The sequence below is a fragment of the Canis lupus genome, chromosome 3, assembly GCF_048164855.1.
Source record: "Canis lupus baileyi chromosome 3, mCanLup2.hap1, whole genome shotgun sequence".
Taxonomy (NCBI): domain Eukaryota; kingdom Metazoa; phylum Chordata; class Mammalia; order Carnivora; family Canidae; genus Canis; species Canis lupus.
Window position 1 is genome coordinate 61,704,605 of NC_132840.1, and position 23,184 is coordinate 61,727,788.

Sequence of the window (23,184 nt, forward strand, 5' to 3'; positions counted from 1 at the left end):
CTTTCCAGAGATCTAAGGTTGTGTGCCAAACTTGTCTTTAGGTCCTGGAGTTGGAAGTCTTGGAAGGAAGGTGAAGTTGTGGATGTGATAATAACGTGGATTAAGGTGAGTTCTGGACAGATTAGAAGAGAATTGAACCTTGTCCATGGTGGTACAAGCCAATGGATAAGGAATCTTTGTGTCTTCAACCCCTCCTCCCCAGGGAAAGCTCAGGAAGAGAAAAGAGAGGTAGTCAGAGTAAACCACACCCCAGTTCCAAGCTTATAGAGCTGCCTACTTTCTGTAGGGGATCTTTCTGTTGCAGAGGGAATAAAAACCAAATAAGAAACAACAAAAAAACTTAAAGAAATTAGATCAATGATTTTGAATGATCAAGATTAAAAACTTAGTAACACTTAAGAGAGTGCTAGAATTGAGCTAAAATTTTTAAGAGGGCTACCACCAAGCAGAAAGATATCACTGAAAGCAGGAATCAAAAAAATTTAAAACTATCTGAAGTTTGTGTGATTATTAATTTAAAAATAAATCATAAATAGCACAAGGGTCGGCAGGTATGTATTTTAACATTCTCCTTAAACCTTAGTTATTTAATTTCTTTGAACAAAGATCTGAATTGGAGATTTAAAAAATACGTAGAAAAAATAATCTATTAATCAGTACTTGGTGTTTTTATGTCAAATAATAGACTTGATTTTCCGTTTTAATCAATGCAAATTATTATTACCCACAATGTCTCCATCTTTTCTTCTTCTTTACAGAGTTATACATGTGGCAGGATTTAAGTCAAATCTCTTAAACCCTCTTTACTCTTTAAATTCCTATTTGTTGTATTCATTATTTATTTATTTTTTTTAAATATTTTTTTTAATTTTTATTTATTTATGATAGTCACACACAGAGAGAGAGAGAGGCAGAGACACAGGCAGAGGGAGAGGCAGAGACACAGGCAGAGGGAGAAGCAGGCTCCATGCACCGGGAGCCTGACGTGGGATTCGATCCCGGGTCTCCAGGATCGCGCCCTGGGCCAAAGGCAGGCGCTAAACCGCTGCGCCACCCAGGGATCCCGTATTCATTATTTAAACATTAAATTCAATGCTTAGTGGTTGTTCTCCACTATTTTATGAGGGTCTGCTGTAGCATTCAAGTCTTGGATGTGATAAATGTAATTTACATATGCCTCCAGACAAATCTGAATGAACGCAGTAGGTACTCTGAAAGCATATGGCTATATGCTGCAAATAAGATCTCCCTTACTTTTCCAGCATCATTTAGTGTTATTTCACGGACCCTTTCTGGAAGGTTGGGAAACTACCCTTGAAGAGTTACTAGCTATACCAACAAAGCCATAAGATTTGTTCAAAACTGTAGTGGTCACCACATAATGAATGATCCTGTCAGGGTGTATCTGACTGACCCACTGACCCATTCTGCATTCATAGTCTGCTGCAACATTTCTGAAGTGCCAGAGAGCCCCGACGGGTTGTCGTGGGGCCCACAGGCAGAAATCACCCAGCTCATTCTGGAGTAGGCGTGTTGATAGAGAGCTCCCTCCTTCACTTGTACAATTATCTGCACGATTGAAAACTAAATTTAAATATTTTCCGGCGGGGGGGCAGGGATGCCAGTTTGATGTTCTGTTACCAAAAAAATATATATATATATATATTTACATGTGATATGAGAAAATTGTATTGCTGGGTACAGTAATTTAGCATGTGTTAAAATTAAGTATCTCAAATATCTACAGAGCCTGAAAAGGTGGATGGAAATGAGCTGCTTTCCAAGCTAATGGCACAGGAAATGACAGCTACACTGCTCTCTTTTCCTCACACTTATAATGATCTGTTTCTCTCAGGGTTTGAAAGAACGTAAGATCTCGCTGCTTTCCACTCTGGGGTATAGAAGATTCAGAGAAATGAGTCTCGGGCTCTGGTGTGAGCTCAGAAGTGCCTAGTAGCTTCACTTGTGATGCTCAGTCTCCACATGTGGTGCGTAAGCAACCAGGCAGACCTAGCTGCCCCTCCGGCCTCTCCACTTTCTGCCCTGCTTTGATAAGGCAAAAATTTTTACAATTTTTATATCTTTTCCTTCTCTAGAAAGATCCTCTGTGAACCTGTATGATGTCTAATCTATACAGGCCAAATTGTTCTACATGTTCCTTTTTCCTATACAGACTTTCTTGAGGATCCCTTCAATCTGCATTTCAGAAGATGGGAAGGGAAGTCCACTAAAGTGCTCCCCACAGAATGGGGTTCCCAGAGCAACGCTGTAGGACGTCATCCCCCCAAATCCTGACCCAACTGCGGCCATGACCAAATGGGTTTTGCTGCTTTAAAACACTGTTAGTGTTTTGTTACACAGCCTTGAATTGCTAGAACAAGAGACAATCATGTCGCTGTCAGGATGTTGGTGTGCAGTGAACATCGTGGGAAGAAAATACATGGGGATGTTGTGTGCTTGAAGATTAAAAAAAAACGTGTTTTCAGAGGTGATGAGAAAGATGTGATTTTATATCTGAAGTTAACTGTAGACATATTCTAAACCATGTTTTATCTCTGAGAAAATTGATTATGAGGGAGGTGAAGAAGCTGGCTCTATGTCAGCAGGTTACATTGTGCCACAATTGCTGCTTTCTGAATTCCTGAAAATGTTCAATATGGAGGAAGATGAGAATTAAAGTCTCTTAGTGACAACATAAAGGTTAATAAAATTTAAAAGGACAGGAGGCTTCAAATATGACTTTCTATTAAGTCTGTCATAAACACATAGGAATAGACCCTGGCTTTTAAAAGGAAAAAGGCTAAAAAAAAAAAATAAATAAATAATAAATAAATAAATAAATAAAAGGAAAAAGGCTGATAAAAACGTCTTTCCGCAGTATGTCTGTATATTGACACTTGTGATATATTTTAAGTGTATTCTCCTTGTGTGAGCTGAATATACTCGTGGTAATCACAGAGGGGAAAAAGGAGAGTCCGGGATTCATAGCCTCTTGTATTATGTGTACATGTTTATACACATGAAAATATATGGACATGCATTCCTATTTTACATCTGTATTGAGCATCACAAAATCAAGAACTTTTAACATCATAGCCAGCAAAAACAGCTTACATGTAGGTGTAATTAGCAATGTGAAGCTGCTGTGGAAGCCCCATCACGTCCCTCATGTTGGATTAAATGTTGAACTGTAGGAACAGATTCTCCATTCTCAACATCATCTCAGTTATAATCTATAAAACATCATTTACTACACATAATGTCAAAAGCCGTGGCTTCATTGATAAAGGTACATTATGAAGAGGCATATGTAAGCATTAATCCTATAAAGGAAAAAAACACAACAAAAAAGTTTTAGCTATAGGAAGCTTTAATGTAAGGATGGAGAAAGGACCCCATGCATAGGTGGTGTCATTTTGAGGACAATTCTACATCCTATGGAGCCAAAGCTGACCTGTACAAAATCCTAACTTCTCTCATTAATCACTCTGAACTGTTTCTATCTCCCACACATGATAATAACATAAATATGGTTATTGGATTCATTGAAGAGTAAAATTTCTCAACACAGATGGATCTTTAAAGTGCCCAGTATTCATTTTATGTGTCATTCTTCTCTCTTTCCTAGTGCTTCTCTCTTTCCTAGTGATGTTACTTCTCCATTGCCCGTTTCAAACCTCAGACACAACCCAGGTGGCAGGAAGAGGTGAAGGTATGGTTACTCTGAAGGCCGTGCCGATAAAACATGTAGGGTTTTTGGCGTTGGGCTCATGTCTAGGTGACTCAATGCATGGAACTCACATCCAGAAAAGAAGGTTACTGAGACCAGAAACTCACCAGAGATGACTCTTGCATGAACAGCGTTGTAGAGAGGTCATATAGCACAGGTGATGTGGGTACCCATGGTACCATATTAATCCCAGCTCAGTCGTCCAATAGTTTTGTCTTTAACAATTTCAACAATATTTACACCAATTTAATGGAATTCACAAAATAATTAAATGAGTAAATTAATATAAGTACTTAGAGTTTCAGAATATAAATTCTTAATTGATGGTAAATACTGCTAGCTATTTTTCATGATAACTTGTTCTCATGCACAAGTAAATCTTTAATAAGATTAATAAAGTTAATGTCAAGTTAATTCGTGATGGGTACAATTTCAATTTACTGTTATATTTTAGTATAAAATATATTAATCATGTGGAAAATACAGAGAGTCATGTAAAAACAGCAGCATACCCATCACTCAGCTTTTAAAAAATCTTGATACTCTTTCATTTTAACTTTAGAGTTTGTTTTGTTCAAAAAATAAAACTATGTACATACTGGTAGCCCTTGGTACACAAGAACCAATCCCATTTTCTTTCCTTGCAATCCAAAGAGAATCTTGTTAGTACATGTAGAATGTCATCCTTATGTTTTCCTACCTTTAAAAGTATATTACTGTAAGCTTTTCAAAAATTGTTTTTTTAGATTTGTGCATCTCTCTCTCTGTCTCTAAGTATCTCTGTCTCTCTACACATATGTATACATACAATGTATGCTCATTTTGTATATATATATATAACTATAACTGTACAACTGTATAACTGTTGTTAACTGTATAACTATAACTGCCGTATAACTGTATAACTGTTATAAGCTTCCCATGTATGAATATATTAGGCTTAAAATCTATTGTCTTGTTAATGAGCGTTTAGGCAGCTTATTTTTTTAAGATTTTATTTATTTACTTTAGAGAGAGAGAAAGAGAGCACAAACAGAGGGAGCAGAGCAGAGGGAGAAGCAGACTCCCCTCTGAGCAGGAAGCTTGATGTGGAACTTGATCCCAGGACCCTGAGGTCATGCCCAAGGCAGATGCTTTACCTACTGAGCCACCCGGGTGCCCCAGCATTTACATAGTTTAAATATTTGCCACGTTATACACATCTCCTTGTGCCTCATCTTCATTTTTAAATTGGAAATATTAATAGTAACCCCCCCATAGGATTGTTGTGAAGAACAAAATACATAATAAATATAAGAATTTTACTTGGTGCTACATAAATACTATGCATCTCCTAGTGTTGTAAATACTGTTTCAAAGATCCTCCTGCACTCAGCAATCTGACTCCAAGTGTCAGGTGGAGAGATAACACCCAGAAGTGGAAATATATGGTCTTCCAGTGTGTGCTTCGTCAACTTGACTATAATTTTCCAGTCGGCTCTCAAAAGTAATTGTACTATTTTATGTTCTCAGGATTATATGGAATCTAGAGTCAGAATCCCTAAGAACCAGCTGTGTGACCTTGACAAGATAATTCTCTGTGACTAGGTTTTCTCATCTGTCAAGTGACTGTAACAATAATGTCTATCTTACTGGGTTGCAGTAGGGATGAAATAAGTTACATGTACAAAACATTTGGAACAACGTGTCCCACACCTCGACTGGACTGTAAATACTAGCTCTCAAAACTGTCACCAGCAGCTTAAGAAATTCCCATTTTTCCATGGGTAGCTGTAATTGCCTAATTTATTTTGTTGTTCCCTCCCTCCCTCGCTCCCTTCCTTCTCTGTCTCTTTCTTTCTTTCTTTGCCAAATTGATGTGTGTGAAATAATGCTCCATGTTTGCTTTGATTTTCTCTGATAAATAGACAGGTTACGTCTTGGAGGAGTCCCACCTTGCTGACAGTGGTGATGTTAGTCTTTGAGCTGTTTCTGAAACCAATCCCTGGCTCTCCCTCCTGCTTTCTTTGGGTCAGGGGCTTCAACCTGATTCTCCTCCCTCTTCTACCCCATGCAGATATTTATTTATTTATTTATTGAATCACTGGATATTCTTTTAATTTTTTTCTTTTTGTATATCCTATTTTCATATGACCCATTTCCATAGTCATCTCACTGCTTTGTGTTGGGAGCAGAGGGCTTGTCTCCTTTATAAATTTACAGACCAACTTGACTTAAAAATATTTTTTTCCTGAAAATAATTTATGTTCACTGTGGACAACATAGAAATAGATGAGAAGCATTAATACAATAAATAAAAACCACCTATACTTCTAGTTAGGAAACATTTTTTCTGCCTTACAGATATGGTGGCTTTGGTGATTATTCCAGTAGCCAAAACGATCCCTCAGCAAAGCTCATAGGGTGAGCACCTACCTGAGCATGAAAACACAGTCTGAGGGAAGGGATGTCTTCCTTTCAAATGATCTGCTAATTCTTTGCAGCCCATAGTTCTTTGATTTCTATGAATCCACAGAAGCAGGCCCACCAAACAGGGTTTTGTCTGCTAACCTGGAAAAGTCTTAATATGAACGAGTCACTGGCAATGGGATCATTTTTAAGTCTGCTCCATTAAGAAACATTTTTTATTAAAGATTTTATTTATTTATTCATGAGAGACACAGCACAAGAGGGAGAGGCAGAGACACGGGCAGAGGGAGAAGCAGGTTCCATGCAGGGAGCCAGATGCCGGACTCGATCCTGATCCCAGATCTCCAGGAACACAAGCTGGGCCAAAGGCAGCGCTAAACCGCTGAGCCACCCGGGCTGCCCAGGAAACATTTTTAACACTGTTTTATATTTCCATAAAATGAAATCTAAATGAGATTATATATTAATGCCACTGCATAGGAAACTATACAAATTGTGAAAAATCATATCAAAATGTTCTCCATCACAGTTTGATTACATAATGATATAGTATTAAAATAAATTGAATCAAAAGTCAAATCTAAAATTTGAAAGATAATGTAAGAAAAAGCAGTTACATGGACTTAAAAAAGTAAAGTGTATAATAATTTAAGCAGGAAACAGGGTAAAGGTTTGTATTGTTAAATAAAGTCATGGGATGGTTCCTTTTAAAGAATAAAATACATAAACCAGTTGGTAATGTAAAGATGAAAAGATATAGGGGATTGTACAAAATTTGGCATGAACAAAGAGATATAATGACACTTTGTATTTTATAATTAAAATAATAAAATATGTTTGAAATTATTTTCTAGGAAATACAGATTGCCAAAATGACCACAAAATCAAGTCAGTAAGCTAATAGACAAAAAGCCTTGGAAATTTTTTATGATACTTATCAAAAAACTACTAACAAAAAAGATGCTCCCAGAAGGTTTTATAGTTAAATTTATTGTAAATTCAAACACATATTTCTGGGGCTATTTAACCCATTAGGAACAGAAAAAAAAAAAGGATAATTTCCCAGTAATAGTAATTTCCCAGTAATTGAAAACATGTACCATAACCCTGATACAAAAAATAGTACATATAAAGCGCATAAAACTTGAAATAGATCTCACTTATAAGATGCAAAAATCTCGAATAAAGTTTTAGCAAGTCAAGTGCAAGAGAATATCAGTTGAATGGTGAGCTATAACTCATAAGTTGAAAAGGAAATAATGCTTAAATATTTTAAAAATCAAAATCTTCATGTTAATAAGTCAAAAAAACTCTGCTCATCTTAGCGACAAAAGTACATGTAGTAAATTTCCACATTTTTACATAATTTGTTAAAATCAAAGAATCTACAAGTAGTTTGTTACTCTTATAAAAAGTAATTCTCAATTTCATCTGGTGTACTTGTATACATGTATATCTATATCTATGCTGAATTTGAAATAAAACTTTTCTTCTTTACTTTAAAACTTCTTTAGATTTTGAGTAACATTAAATCATTAAAAATTAAAATTTTTTTTTGAATTTTTATTTAAATAACTGGAGTTTTTTAAGATTTTATTTATTTATTCATGAGAGATACACAGAGAGAGAGAGGCAGAGACACAGGCAGAGGGAGAAGCAGGCTCCATGCAGGGAGACTGACGTGGGACTCCATCCCGGGTCTCCAGGATCACACCCTGAAGACAGGCGCCAAACCGCTGAGCCACCCGGGCTGTCCCATAACTGGAGTTATTTAAACTCCGGTGAGTTAACATAGTGTGATATTAGTTTCAAGTATGCAATATAGTGACTCAGCACTTCCATACATCACCTGGTGCTCATCAGGACAGGTGTGCTCCTTCATCCCCATCACCTGCTCCCCCCATCCCATCCCCTCCCCTCTGGTGACCAGCAGTGTATTCTCTGTAGTTCAGAGTCTGTTTCTTTTCTCTTCTTTTTCTTTCTTCCCTTTGCTCGTTTATTTTGTTTTTTACATTCCACATATGAGCGACATGATATGGTGTTCCTCTCTCTCTGATTGACATTAAATCTATAAGTTATTTTAGAGAAGAGTTGTAATTATGCTATATCATTACATTTCCTAAAACTATATTTTTCAGAATGCTTGCTCTACCGATATGAATAAACGTCCCTTGAAGGAAAGATTCCATCAAGAAATAAGTTTGAGGTACACAGGTCAACATAATCTTTTGTTTTAAGACTATTTGAGAGAGAGAGAAATTGAGTATGGTTTCTAAAATGTATTTGGCCATTAACCACCCCACTTTCCTTTCCTATTTCTTCAATGTCCATTGGTAAAATGTACAAGTAAAGGTTTCTTACTAAGAGGAACCAGATCCTGACTCTTGATCTCTTAGTTTTAAGACTGTTTGCCAGTGAAATCGAATATGATTGTATATGAAAAGTTGTACCACCAACTTTCTTTATTATTTTCCTAAACTGGATATTATAATTGTATCTATTTAATAGTCTTTTGCCTTAAAGAATCTCATTAAATTTCCATTCAAAAGAAAACATCAACAATATTGGTTTCATGAATTATAACTTTCCTTCATTGAATGAACTTTCATGAGATGCTTCATAAGAGCCAGATGTCTTCTAAAACAAGAGTATTCAAATTAAATAAAACAGGCAGAAAAAGGCCTAACCCACAATCACTGTCAAGCAGTAATTGCTTAATTTGTCAGAATACATTCCCCCTTCAGCACACTTTTTGAGTATGTAACTTCAAAATACACACATTGCCTTATTCATAAAGTTATATGCATTTACTGTTGTGCCTATATATTGAGTAGATTATAAAACTTACTTTTTTAAAAAGTTGAAACTGTACAATATTTAGAACCATTTTTGACACATGGTCCAATACCTACAGTGTCTTTTTAGGGGTAAAATTCTGGAAGTCATAATTTCATGCTCAGAATAAGAGCAAAATTAGATTTTATAGCAGCTCTGAAGTCACTCTGACCCACCACATTGGCCATTATCACTGACGTTTGCTGAGTCCTGGGAAGAAAAGAGCCTGTACTGGACAAGAAGGTACAATATAAAGATATCAGATGGAATCCTTGGTGGTTTTCTAACCACCTGCACAGGATACAAGTAATTTACCTTCACTCCTTAGTGAAGAAATAATACTTTTTCCACTTGTATCTTTTTTTTTTTAAGGTTTTATTTTTAAGTGATCTCTATACTAAATGTGGGCTCAAACGTGTGTTCAGTCCTGAGATGGAGAGTTCCATGCTCAATCCCCCAAGCCAGTCAGGTGCCCCTCTTCTTGTATCTTTTATATGGAAAATCTTAGAAACAGAGAGTATACTCTATAAGAATAATAGATCTCTGCTTGTCACCCATTTTATTCACGGATAACAAAGTTACCCAATATGGTTTTTCTCCAGGGTTAACTAAATTAAATGACATACTAAGCTTATATTAAATTATTTTACCATTTCTCGTCCTGGAATGGAAAAATAAAATGTATTAACAGAGGGAAGTATTTTAGTCATTTTTGTAACTGTGCCACATGGGCCACTGCATATACAGATGGGAGTCTGAGGACTCCTAAACCAAAAGCAATTAGTGGGGAAAACCTTTCAGTGATGACCTCCCATTTGGAAATATACAATGGGCAAGGCTGCAATTTTATACTAAATATAATAAAAATTCATGGAAGCAGACCTGGATCTTTCCCATTCACAGGAGGATGTGGAGGCCTTTCTTTTAGCCATTGATCCCCTGAGGAAAAACCAGCCCTAGACTTTGATTCCCTGGTCCCTGCAAGTGAGGCACAACTGCAGAGGCTTCAAGAGGCAACACAGTGCACTCTGGCTCCAGTTACTGCTGCAATGTCTACTTTATTCCTATCCATTTGGAATAATATATTAAAAATAAAATAATGTCTTTTAATATATTAAAAATAATAGACTAAAATGTTTTCACTTCCTTAAGTGAATGCAGAGTCTTGTTTTGCAAAGCCAAAAATAAACTGTACTGAGGGATTTTTCATCCCACTTCTCACCTTTTGCCCAGAAAAACAGTGACCAATGATGGCCATGTATTTTTTTCAGAGGCAGCATGATCTCAAAGAATTCTTATTTTGGGACCAGATTTCAGTCTTGATGCATATTTAAAACCATACTTAGAGATGAGGTCGTCAAGAGTGCTTTCTTTGGAATGAATTCCTGATGTTGAAATTTTTTTATGAAGCCATTTTCTGATTTGACATTACATCTTAGATGCAGAGTTGAGCATGGTTGAACAGTTTGGTTTCTTGGAAATCCTCAAAGTAAATTAGGATTCAGCAGCAGCAAGTCAGTTTTCAGCTGCTCTAAGCATTTCGTTATTACATATTATTACATATTATTATAATATTTGACCACGAATGATGCAAGTGGATGGCAAACATAGCAATACTATAAAGAAATACACAAGACAAGTGCCTTAAAGTAGTAAAATGTAGTTTCTAGGCGCTAAATTTGCAAATTGGAAATTTTGAAGCTGTTCAATTTGACATGGAAAAAACTAGACCTAATAAATTAGCACAATAATATTAGTATCTAGCTGCATAAAGAAAAAGGTGAAGTCAGGAAAAAAGCAATGTGTTTGTATTTCAAAATGAATGCATAGCTCTCTGCAATTTCTCTTTGCTTGAAATCGGTGACAATACATCCTGCAACTGTTGTAAATTGAATGTATTTCCTTTATTGAGATACATTGCTTTCTTTTATATAAATATTTAATTAGCTACAAGGGGAAAGCTACTAGAATATTTCCTTCATTGCAGTGAGGTTAGTAAGTGATTCAGGGTTTACTGCAACTAGCTAAAAAGCTCATACCTTTTTAGCCCTCCCTCAGAAAATGGAACTAAAAATTTGTCCTCTGTAAGCCAACGGAAGAGAAAAAAAATGGAGCAAAGAATTGACAGATCAGGTTCTAAATATGAAGCAATTATTTATATTTTTTCTACTACTGTCATTTAGATTTTCTTCTACCATTATCTTATTAAAAGATCTCAGTGGTGGTTCTATTTCTCTGGAGAACCTTGACTAATAAAGTCATTTAAAGCAACATAAATGCCCATCAATGTAATGAGCACTAGGTGTTATATGCAACTGATGTTTCACTAAATTCTACCCCTGAAACTAATAATATGCTCTGTGTTAACTAAGTTGAATTTAAATAAAAAATTAAAAAATAAAGCTTAAAGAAACAAAATTAATCCCAGAATATCCTGTTCTTTAACTCTTCAGTGATCCTCTTGTGTGCCTGTATCAAAATGACATGTGATTACAAAATACTTCTTTAGGAAAAGACAAAAGGTGATGTGAAGGCCACATGTTTGTGTTCTTTCCTTCTTCCCTAACTAATGTCATTTTAATAGTCACCCCTCACAGTCAGGGAATAATGAAATTTAGCTTACCTTCTTCTGACTATCCAATTCAATTCCATGACCCACACAGGTCTATCATGACGGTCATCTTTTCAGCACACTGATTCTGAGTCGGTTTCCCTTTATTATGGCTCCCTGAGGAAATCCAATCAGCCCAACTCTTTTTGCATTCATTTCTATGAATTGGTTAGATTGTTTCAAATTTTTTCATCTTCGAGGTAAAGGAGGTCTGGAACAATACAATCTGTATTTTCCCCTGCTGGAACTTTTATGAACTTAACTTTCCTTTCATTTGGGCAGATGCATGTATGTATCTATATGCACCTGGATCCATAGTTCTACTGCTCCTTTTTTTTTAATTTTTTTTAATTTTTTTTTAGTTCTACTGCTCCTTTGCACAAGTCACCGTTTGTGGTCAGCTGTCTACCACCTTTCCCAACAATTCCAATGCCTTGCTGTTCTGGCTTATAGCTGAAAAATCTATCCCACTGTTTAACCAGCGGCCTCTGTTATCCTGTCATCCTCGGTTCTTCTGCACATCTGGGGCATCCAGCCTGCTGACAGAGCAGCCAAGAATGGTGGTAACACCACAAGGGCCTATGGTACAGAGTTCTGTCCAGCCGACACTACATGTCCTGTGTTTTCTGAATCATTAGCTTCTACTTGTGTCTCAATCTCTACAAAGCTGGCTTCTCAAAAATCCAAATGTTCTTATTTCTCAATAACATTCTTTCTTTGAAGAAGTTGGTTTAAAATATTTTAGCAGAAAATATTGTTCCAATTTATACTAACACTCAGTTCCTAGATATTTTGTAAGCTCATCATAAAATGATATAAATGTATCTTAAATCAGTGACTTGACTAATAGGAGTATTCTGGTTTGTCCCAGTATATTTGCTGTGTCATCCCTGGTGTACCATAAGCTTTTTGAGATAAAATACTGCATTTTCTATTTCTTTGTCAACCTCAGACACGCTGCAAGCATTAAAACCACAAAATAAGGGGAAGAGCTACAGGCAAGGTTGTATCTTTGTCTAATTAAGTTTTGTGTGTGTATGTGTCAGTGTATGTGTATGAAGAGAAATCTTCATACACGCTGTAAATCTTGGTTAAAATAGCTGTGTGAAAAATATTTAATACCAATTAGAAGGATTTTAAATTTTCTGATTAATAACTATAATTGATTTATTTTTTTAAGATTTTGTTTATTCATTCATGAGAGACAGAGAGAGAGAGAGAGAGTGAGAGAGAGAGAGACAGAAACACAGGCAGAGGGAGAAGCAAGCTTCATGCAGGGAGCCTGACATGGGACTCGATCCCGGGTCTCCAGGATCACACCCTGGGCTGAAGGCAGGCGCCAAACCGCTGAGCCATGCAGGGATCCCCTATAATTGATTTCACATATGGGAAAAATTAATTCTGTGATTCACATGTACTTAAAGACTACTTATTAACCAGTTATATCAGGCACGTCATTAGCCACAGTTCTTCATGGATGGCTGGGATATAATAAACATCTACTCATTTAAAAGTTTACTAATTTTTCTTATCTATTAATCATACATTAGTCTAAGTCGGGTCTTTGATACAAGACCTAGGTTATGCAGAATATCAAAGGCCAGAAGATTAGAACCTGCATTCTCTTGCCTCTTTGTACCAGCAAACTGCAATGCCAGTGCCTTCATTGGTGCTTTCATCCCAAAGGCAGAACCTGACATGGAATCCTAACTTCTACTTAGTATGCTTTTCCTAATGAAGGATAATGAGATTCTCTAATGCAGCAAGTATTATTTATGAATTGGCATCAAATAAAGCTTTGAAAGCAAACCTAAGACAAATATCAGCAAGTTAGCTATTCATAGCCTGCCTGAGGAATTAAATCAAAAGCAACGAATAGACTAACATCTAAAGATTATGGGCCAACTGTCTTTTACAGCTGACAAGATGCTTGGCACTACCATCCAAATCAAAAATTATTTCATTATTTATCATTTGCATTGGTCTCGCAAGATTGTGGATCACAGTTTAAGAGGAACATCCATAGGACCCTACAGGGGAGTATTTTAAGAGAACGATAACTCCTTGTATTGTCAGATGTTTATGTTGCTTTTTAAAATGTGTAATTCAAATAAATAAATAATTAAAATAGACTTTAAGTCATTGATATAAATGATAGTCTTGAATTTTTCATGAAACTCCATGGAAGTTAGTAATGCACTAATCCTAACATTTACTGTATATTTTTTCCTATATGTGACAAACTGAATCCATGATCTTCCTACACCCCCAAACCTGCTCATTATTCAGAATTTGGTGTTCCTAGTTTCCTCTTTCACACCTGTCAGCTCAGAGTACCCCATAATTAAGAGACCACTAAGCAAAGATAATTCTACTTCCTAAATATACCACTAAACTCTCCTCTTTCCTTGATTCACTATATCATTACTTCATTTATTCCTCTCTCGTCTCCTACCTGTACCAAGGGAAGAGCCCATGCATAGGAAGGAAGGTACAGGACAATGTCAGGACAGCTGCAATAAAAAGATACCAGTGGAGGACCCAGGACCCAGGCAAGTTAAGGATGGACATGGACATTTACTGAGCTGGGTATCGCTTGGCAAGGTCTTGGATTTTGTCCTAAAATTGATGGGGAAGCACTGTGGGATATTAAGAAGTGAATGCTTCAAAATTATTTTGGTGTAAAGGATTGTTTAGAAGGAAGGCATGGTAGACAGAACTATGGTCACTCCAAGATGTCAGTATCCCAATCTCTGAACCCTCTGAGTATATTACGTTAGAGATTAAGGACTTTGTGATGGAGACATTATCCTGGGTTATCCAGGAGGGTCAGTGTAATCACAGGGCCCTCATCAGGGAAACAGTCAGGCAGGAATCCGAGAGAGGTATGTGTGCACACACACAAAGACTGGGAGAAAGAGAGGTTTGTAGATGTCACCCTGCTGGCTTTGAAGATGGGGAGAGGCCATGAGCCAGGGAATCTGAGTGGCTTCCAGAAATTGTTAAGGAAATAGATTTTCCTCTCCAGCCTCCAGAAGGAGTCTTGTCCTACTGACACCTTGATTTTAAAGCAGTGAGACCCATTTTGGACTTCTGATTTCCACAACTATAAGAATATATTTGTATTATTTTAAACCACTAAGTTTATGGTAATTGGTTTGCATAAGAAAGGAACACAGAAGGAAAAAAAATGAAGGAAAGCGAAGAAGGCAGTTTCTCTGGCTTAGCATGACAGCGCATCTCTAGTAATCGTAGTGGTTCCAAAAAGCCAGGTTTAGAAGGTAAAGAACGGGTTAAGCCTCATGCTTCAATAAAAGGACAGTACGTTACAGAGCTGAAACAACTGTGCAGTTAGGCTAAGACCCAGATTATTTGCAGGAGCCCCTGTTCTTTACCAGACTGCGTTCCTGGTTAGTGGGAGGACTGGACACATGGTGGAAAGACAATTCAATGCTATTACTAAATGACTGGGTGCATTGGGAATTTTCATCCTTATTTTCTGAATCTCTTCTTGTTAAATCCAGTACACTAATTTGCATAATCCACAATGATAATACAGTTGAAATGACTTTTTGCTTTCATTCTAGCTCCCACATGTATGGCAAAACATAAGGAAATGCAGCGAGTTCGAGGACAGCCTCGTGGCTTCATAACTTAGTAGCTCCATACTGCAAACTAGCGACAAAGGAAAGGAGATGCGTGTGTTTGGGTGTTGAGGGTATGAGTGGTTGCTTCTTCATCTAACATTGAAATAAAAATCTTCCATAACATAGTAGGCACTGAAAGGCATTTTATTGGGCAAACCATTTTGCACTTGGAGAAGCTTAGTCCCAGAAATACTGAACAGCTCTTCTAGATGAAGTAGCCCCAAGTAATGCTGCCAGCAAGGCCAATTCTCATTCTTAACCTCTAGGCTGCATCATCTACGTTCTGGGATATATATCACTGGTGCATCTCTTCTTTTGCATTTGTGAATAGCTACCCAAGTGAATAAACATAAATCTACTCAGTATCTTCATGGCTGCAGAGTATGCCATGCACTGTTATTATTGAATATTTGGCTTCTTGCAATTTTCTTTTCTAATGAGCAATTCTGTAATAACCATCTCTCTAAGCAAGTCTTTATACTCAGCTTTATTTATTGACCTTCAGTTCCTAGAAATGGAATTGATAAATCAAGTGTTTGCATGGTTAAGACTTTTCATTAAGCAGTCCTTAATTGACCTAGTGATAGGATTTATTTATTATGCCTATATTTAAATTTTTCTCCCAGTAATGATTCTCTAATAAGGGATAGCTTTGTAATTCCTTGTACTAATGGTTTGCAATGACACAGACCCATGTCCATCCTATCTCTGATCATGTGGAGGCTTTTCTGACATTCCTAAATATATCAGTGGATACTCTCTGGGAACATTGAGCTTGAAATGGATGAGTAACATCTGATATTTCACTAAACTCAGAGAAACCCTTAAGTTACAAAGAGGGGAACTTTCTGATATTCCCAAGGTAATTATTAAAATGCCTAACATGTTAAGGTCAGAGCCCACTCAAATTAATGAGGTGTTAACATGCTCTAAGAATAGTCTAATTACAAGTCCCATTGGGTTAAGGTTTTCCTGCCTTCTGGGATCTGGGTCCACACTGATTCAAGTCATTTCCCCTCTTCTCATCAGAAAGTCACTCAGAACAGTCTCTCATCTGTTACTCCCTTCCCTTCCTGTTTCCATCCAGTTTTGCCTGAGACTCAGATGCTGGACATGAGTGCATCTGAGTAAGGACGCCCGTGCATGACTCTAGCGATAGTCACGGTTCCCATTGTCCTTTCAGGTCTGTGTTTTTAAAAGATGTGGAATAATTCATTGCTTTTAGTTATTAAACATGATTTAACTCTGTTAGTTATTCTGCAATTACTTTATTTATATGATAGACTTAACTGGAATCCTCAATACATTAGGTATTAAAAAAAAAGACTCAGGAAATGTAAGAGTGTCCGTGATTAAGTTATAGCCATCACCATGGTGTACATGCACACATGCACGCACACTGACCAGTCAGCCATTATTCATTCATTAATTCATTTTTCTCACACAACAAATATAGTGATCTGCTACAATGTGTGAGATATTATGCGAGACAAAAATTAATAGCATATATAGTCCTCCCTTTCAATTAATCCAATAGAGAAGTAAGAAATCACCCTAAAAGTAGAATGCACAGTGAAATAAAATGAGATATTACTGGATGGCCTTTGTTCTTTCCTAAGTGCAAATTCCATATTTTTAAATATATTTTTAAAGATGTTAATTATTCATGAGAGACACAGAGAGAGAGAGAGAGAGAGAGAGAGAGAGGCAGAGACACAGGCAGAGGGAGAAGCAGGTTCCATGCAGGGAGCCTGATGTGGGACTTGATTCCGGGTCTCCAGGTTTGCACCCTGGGCTGAAGGCGGCGCTAAACTGCTGAGCCACCCGGGCTGCCCCAAATTCCATACTTTTAAATAAGGAACAATACTAACTACATAAGGGATGCATGCTCAAAGATGTGAAGACAGATGGGCAGGGATGTGTGGAAAAGAGGGAGTGGTGGTTTCTCCCTGATTGAGGTACACAATATCTAAAAAAGGAGCTTTTCAAATAAGGTAGGAAATGAACTCCTGGAAGAGACATCTGTAGGTCACTCATTTGACAACAAGGAGTATTGGAAAATTTCCGAAATGGAAGTAAAATGATGAGTTATTTTCTCGAGATTGTTATGAAGTCAGAGAGAAGGGAGAGAATGAAAAGGAAGAGCTGTCTTGAAAACAGTTGTCATTATTATAAACTGTTAACTCATTTTACAAACATTTAGTGAGTTTCTTACTATATTCCAGTCAGTACTAAACACAAAGCTTTATAGAATATTAAGGCACAAGGAGCATAATCATGTAGAAAGACCACCAACAATCAAAGTGCAGCGAGTAGAAGTGAAGATAATGGTGAGCTTGGATGCTAACAACACAAGGGAAAATGTGCTTCCTTGGAATCATTCAGGGAGGGGAGGTGATGGTAAGCTGCAAAACCAGGGCCCAGACAGAACAGGTTCTAAGAACTCATAGAAGGTAACATGTTTGAAATGTTGAATATGCACAAATGGAAGAAAATTCTGTACAGTAGTGTAAAGGATGGCAGTTTCAAAGAGCAGGTTGTAGTCACAGCCAGGAACAGGTGTGGAGGCGTCAGAGCTAGGGAAAGGAAAGGGAGGAAAGGATTGCTGGGGGGTGATGCCATCAGACATCTAGCAAACCCAGCTAAGAGATGCAGATATTCTCCTGGAGGCAGTGAGGAGGAGGGAATGTCACGATCATGTAATTGCTTAGATGGGTCGTTCTCACACAGAGTGTAGAATGGACAGGGCGAGGTCACGTCTGGAATAATGGAGAAAAATTATTTATTGCTGCAGCAGTCTACAGGAGACACCATACGGGCCCACCTCAGTGCAGGGGTATAGGGAAGGAGTATTAGGATGGAATCAATAGTTCAGTAGCTCTTGGAAACCAGGTGGATTTAAAGGTAGTTTTGAGAAAATGGCAACATGCAAAAGTAAAAAAAAAAATATATCTTGCATAACAGAAATAAGTTATTGCCAATGGGTTCCTAGTTGGTGCTTCAGGTAAGGCGTTAGTGTGAAGAATGGGTCTCCCTTTGGCAGTGGACTACAGGGACCCTGATTCCAGTATTCAGATTTCTACATCAAAGTTTAACAGAGGAAACTGTGTAACTGTGAGATCATCAATAACCTGCTTGTGTTGTTGGTAGCCATGTTTTCTGTGTGAATTGCATCTCACCCAGGATATTGAGAACACAGGTTCACCCTCAGCAGACCCCACAAAATGCTCGTCGCTAACCTTGATGATGATGATAATTTCCTAATGGGCTGGGGATGCAAGGCACAAACCAATGTCAGATTTCTTACCTACTTTCTTTCCTTCGCCAGCAACAAAGTTTATTTACTTTTCAACACAGAGCATCTTTAATTAAAAAAAAAATATTAACCAAGTTGCAAAAAGTTGAGTAGTTTTATTCCACAATAAACACAAATAGTCTGACCTTATGAGATTCTGATTCCAACGTGTGACATTCTTCCTCCTATGGAGCAGCATAGGCTCCATGCAGGTGGCTCTGGTTGACAGAAATTTTGAAAACAAATTGTTGATGATGCTGCCAGTTTACTGATTACTTTGGGTTTATTCATTTGTTCTCTGTTATGTTAGGGGAATATTGTATAATTGCTGCAAATTCATCATGATTATCATTGTTCTGATATTCTTTAGAATCTGATAATAAACTTTTTCAGTGTCTATTTCCCTTTTAAGTTCTTAGTTGGAGCTTGGAAAAGAGTTCGAAATCCAGGATTTTAGATCTAGCATACAGTTGTTGTTGAGTAAATAAACAGTGAATACCTGAGTGAAAGGGCTTTATTTTCTCATGACAGGTCGGCCACTAAAATTACACTTATAATTTTAATGTCATAGGCAAATATGAAATATTAAGGAAAACTTTGAGCAGGTGCATATGGAAGAGGCAGGGTGCTAGGAAATATCACGTATCCATCACAGAACTTGATTAATTATCTACCCATGGCCAGTCCTACTTCCTCTGTATCCCTGCCTACTTCTGTCCCTTTCCCCTGCAGGTGTTCCAGACAGAAAGAGCAGGGTTTTTTTCTGAATATTCTGAATATTGTTTAGCAACCATGAAACCTTACCACCTTGCCAATATATAATAATAATTAAGTCACTGGAGTGAATTTAGTGCACTGAACTTTGCATTTCATGGCTCCTGTTTCTTCCTTATTCTGAGTTCAAACCTCTCTAATTTAGCTCTTCTTTCACTGTCTCTGTCTTTCCCTCTAAGTATGTCATTTCCCTTTCTATATCCTGCAGCTGCCAAGCCATTCATGGAAGTTCCAGTTCCAGTGGCTCTTGTTCTGCTATTTTTTTTCTTTGAAACATTTCTACAGTTATTGAGATAACACTCACCTTTGGAATAAATTGCTCATATTAACCTTGTCAGATATTATTTTTCCAACTTGTCAACAAGACTTTTGTCACTGAAAGAGATATAGCCAAGGCCTTTGGTTTCTCTTTGTTTTGTATTTGGAGAAAACTTTTATTTACAGGGGAAAAAAATTATTTTCCTTAGGAATTTAGAAATTCAGATTTTTTTTTTTCTTCAAGAAAATGAAAGAATCTGTTTAATTGATGTGGGTTTAGGTATGAATACTACAATTTTATAAAAATAACTGGTTTTTAAAATTATGATTGTTTAACTACAAAATCAGCTGTCACCTATTTCTGCAGATGTCACCTAACATATCCTAGAAATGTTTTCCAATTAAAAGAAATGATCATACATTGTCACTCAGAATGTTATAACTATTTAATAGTCATATCTTTATTACTAATTCAATAAAGATGTTATTTATTTATTTATTTTAAGATTTTATTTATTTATTTATGAGAGACACACAGAGAGAGAAGCAGAGACATAGGCAGAGAGAGAAGCAGGCTCCATGCAGGGACCCTGATGTAGGACTTGATCCTGGGACTCCAGAATAATCATGCTCTGGGCCAAAGGCAGACAGACAGATGCTCAGCTGCTGAGCCACCCAGGAGTCCCTCGATAAAGGTTTTAAATCAAAACAATCCAATCATGTGCTAGATCACAATCTTCAGACTTGGTTTTTTCTTGGCCTTTTAGCTGACCTTGTGGTTTTCCATTGAAAGCCATGTGTAATGTGTCAGAGAACAGGAACTAAGCAGGTCTTCCGTGGAAGCCCTGTGACAATTCTGCTAGGAGCTGGCTTGCATGTCATAGTTGCTGGAGTGAGTGTCTCAGACTCAGCTCCTTCTCGTGTCTTTGTGTTTGTGTTTGTTTCTCCTTCTTAAGTACAGTCTTTGTTTTGAAGCTCTTTGAGCTGTAATCCACCGTCATTGTACTGAAGCCCTTGTGATGTGCTGGTGAAGTGTGGAGGACAAGAAGTATTCTACAATTTTACAATTGCATCTCAGTTTTTTTAGTTCTGGGGCCTCAGGACTGCCACCCTCACAAGTTTTTGGTAGCCTTTTTTTCTCACCTTAGGTGAGTCAAGGGCGCTAGATCGGGATGATCACTCTTCCTCAGGGTGAATAATAAAAATGCTTCATTTTTTTTTCTCTTCCTGCCAGAGACTCAGGGGATTTTGGTTTTGGAGGAGCTGGTGGCTTTCCTGGAGGTAAAACCCATGACTATGTGGTTGTCCCCTCAGACTTGGCCCCCATAGCATCTCATTGGAAGGTAGTCCACACTCCGCTTCTAGCAAGTCATCAGAATCACCATTCCAGGGTTCTACTAGTTTATGGTTCTAGTAGCTTCTGTCCCAGATAAGCAATCTGTGGCTCGATTCTGTGTGTTTGTCTCTCCAGATTTAGTGGCTCCAATTTTCCCCTGTAACCTTAATTCTCTGATAAATCCAAAAAAAGTTGTCGACTTTTAGTTTATTCAGCTTTTTTCTTGTTAAGAGGACAAGAGTGATGACTTTCAAGCTCTTTCCATGACAGAGCTAAAACCATAGCTATCATTTTAAGCATTGATTATGAAAATTTTCAAACAGAGGAATTATAAAGACTAGCATGCAGAATTTTTATATGCCTGTCACTCGGTTGATTAGAAATAATAGCAGTGGCTGACCTTGTTTCATCTGTGCCTGCCATGTGTTTATATCTCTGAGTATTTTAAAGCAAATATTAAATATCATAAATTCATTTCACTTATATTTTAGGATATCTCCAATAAATGAGGCTATTTCAAAGACAAAACTGCAATAAAACCCAACAAAACTAATGACAATTCCTTAATATTATTTAACACTCTGTCCATGTTCGATTTTCCTTCATTGTTTCAAAATATCTTTTTACAGATCGTTAAAATTAGTATCCAAACAAAGTTTAGACACCATGCTTAATATATCTTTTATACCTTTTGACCTAAGATTCTCCCCTCTTTTCCCCCATTTTCTTCAGGATATTAGTTCATTGAAGGAAGTAGGTCATGTGTCCTGTAGGATTCCCCATGGTCTTTTTTTTTTTTTTTCCTTTTTTTTTCTTTCCCCATGGTCTTGATTTGCACTTTGTATCCTCATGGTTTAAAGAACAAACAACCAGGATGCCTGGGTGGCTGAGTCATTCAAGCATCTGCCTTTGGCTCAGGTCATGATTCCTGGGTCCTGGGATCAAGTCCTGCATCAGGCTCCCTGCTCAGCAGGAGAGTCTGCTCCTCCCTCTGCCTCTGCCCCTCCCCACCTCCTGCTTGCGCTCTCTCTCTAAATAAATAAATAAATAAATAAATAAATAAATAAATAAATAGAATCTTTTTTAAAAATTAAAAAACAAAAATTTATTCTTCCAGTTTCTCTATTTTTTCTATAAAGGGTGTAGTTGGAGCTAGAGGCCTGGCTAGATTCAGATTCAGCTTTGTTAGTCTGTGTTTGGTGAGAGTACCACATAGGTAGTGGTGTATGCTCCCTGTTGTTACACCAAGTGTTTTTGTTTTTTTTTTCTTTTTACTGCCCACCTTTTCTTACTCTTGTGATAAAATGGATCAGTTTGGGTAGTGGCAGTTTGATCCATCCATTACAAATAACAGACAAACCAATCTGAACTCTGGTAAGGACACACTGTTGGGAAAGGCCATTGCAACCGCCGGTGCTGCTCTGTTGTAGAAAGTGATAGGGACTGTTGCGGCAGAGAAAACCCTGCCTGTGAGCTCCACAGACATCGCAGCGACCAGACAGCAAGGCTGTTCTTTTATCAAGAGAATAAAGGAAGCTAGAAATGACTATGTGTGTGGTAGAATTCAACAGCTGGGCAGGAGACATTTCTCCTTCTGGTCTTCGTTTCCTTCCTTCCTTCCTTCCTTCCTTCCTTCCTTCCTTCCTTCCTTCCTTCCTTCCTTCCTTCCTTCTCCCCCCACTCCCTACCTCACTCTCTTTTTTGCAGTGGTTTAGGTTTTCTCTCTGTCTCTCTCTCTGTCTCTCTGTCTCTTTCCTTTAGCTTGGAAAGGGCCACTGAGAGGATTGTTCTGGGTCCTGGTGATGACCCCAATTGGCAGGGAATCAGAGTCCAAATGGCAGCATGACAATGAAGCCTGACTCAAGGCTGGTCAAGTGCAGAGGTCAACTGCATCTTCCAGACTGGTAGGTGGGGATAGACTATTCTGTTCATCGTTTGTGAGGCAAAGAAGGGGGATGTGGAGGGTCTATGTATGGCCTTGTCATAGGTTGGATCATGTGTGAGTCTTTTTTAGGTCATACTGTCATTGTTTTCCCTGCTGAGTGCAGGACTCAGCTGGAGGTCAGTGTTGTCATGAAGTTCTCAAAAAATTTCACGTGGGATTTTAGCAGTACTGATGGGCATTTCCTGGATGCATTATTTCATTAAGAAGTGTAACTATTAACACTGTCTACATTACTTTTAGGTGAATGTTCTATTCTTCACTACTTAATTTTTCGATCTTTGAGTTTGTGTCTACAGAGACTATTTGAATGTTAGATGGCTCCAAAAAATGAGTTTGTTTTCTAA

At 37.5% G+C, this 23,184-nt stretch overlaps 1 long non-coding RNA gene across 13 annotated transcripts in view; it reads right to left on the bottom strand.

Annotated features, from left to right (window-relative positions):
* LOC140630868 (uncharacterized) overlaps positions 1-23,184 on the bottom strand; it is a 56,189-nt gene that overhangs the window by 19,495 nt on the left and 13,510 nt on the right. For 6 of the 13 annotated variants that reach the window (XR_012028550.1, XR_012028556.1, XR_012028555.1 and 3 more), the window contains exons 4-6: positions 6,146-6,290; positions 3,838-3,945; positions 3,115-3,323 (exon numbers count right to left, since the gene is read on the bottom strand). The exons of 3 other annotated variants lie outside the window; for them this stretch is intronic. This is a non-coding gene — a long non-coding RNA (uncharacterized lncRNA). The remainder of the gene's footprint in view (positions 1-3,114; positions 3,324-3,837; positions 3,946-6,145; positions 6,291-23,184) is intronic. 4 more of the 13 variants (XR_012028548.1, XR_012028545.1, XR_012028549.1 and 1 more) reach the window with 2 other exon arrangements.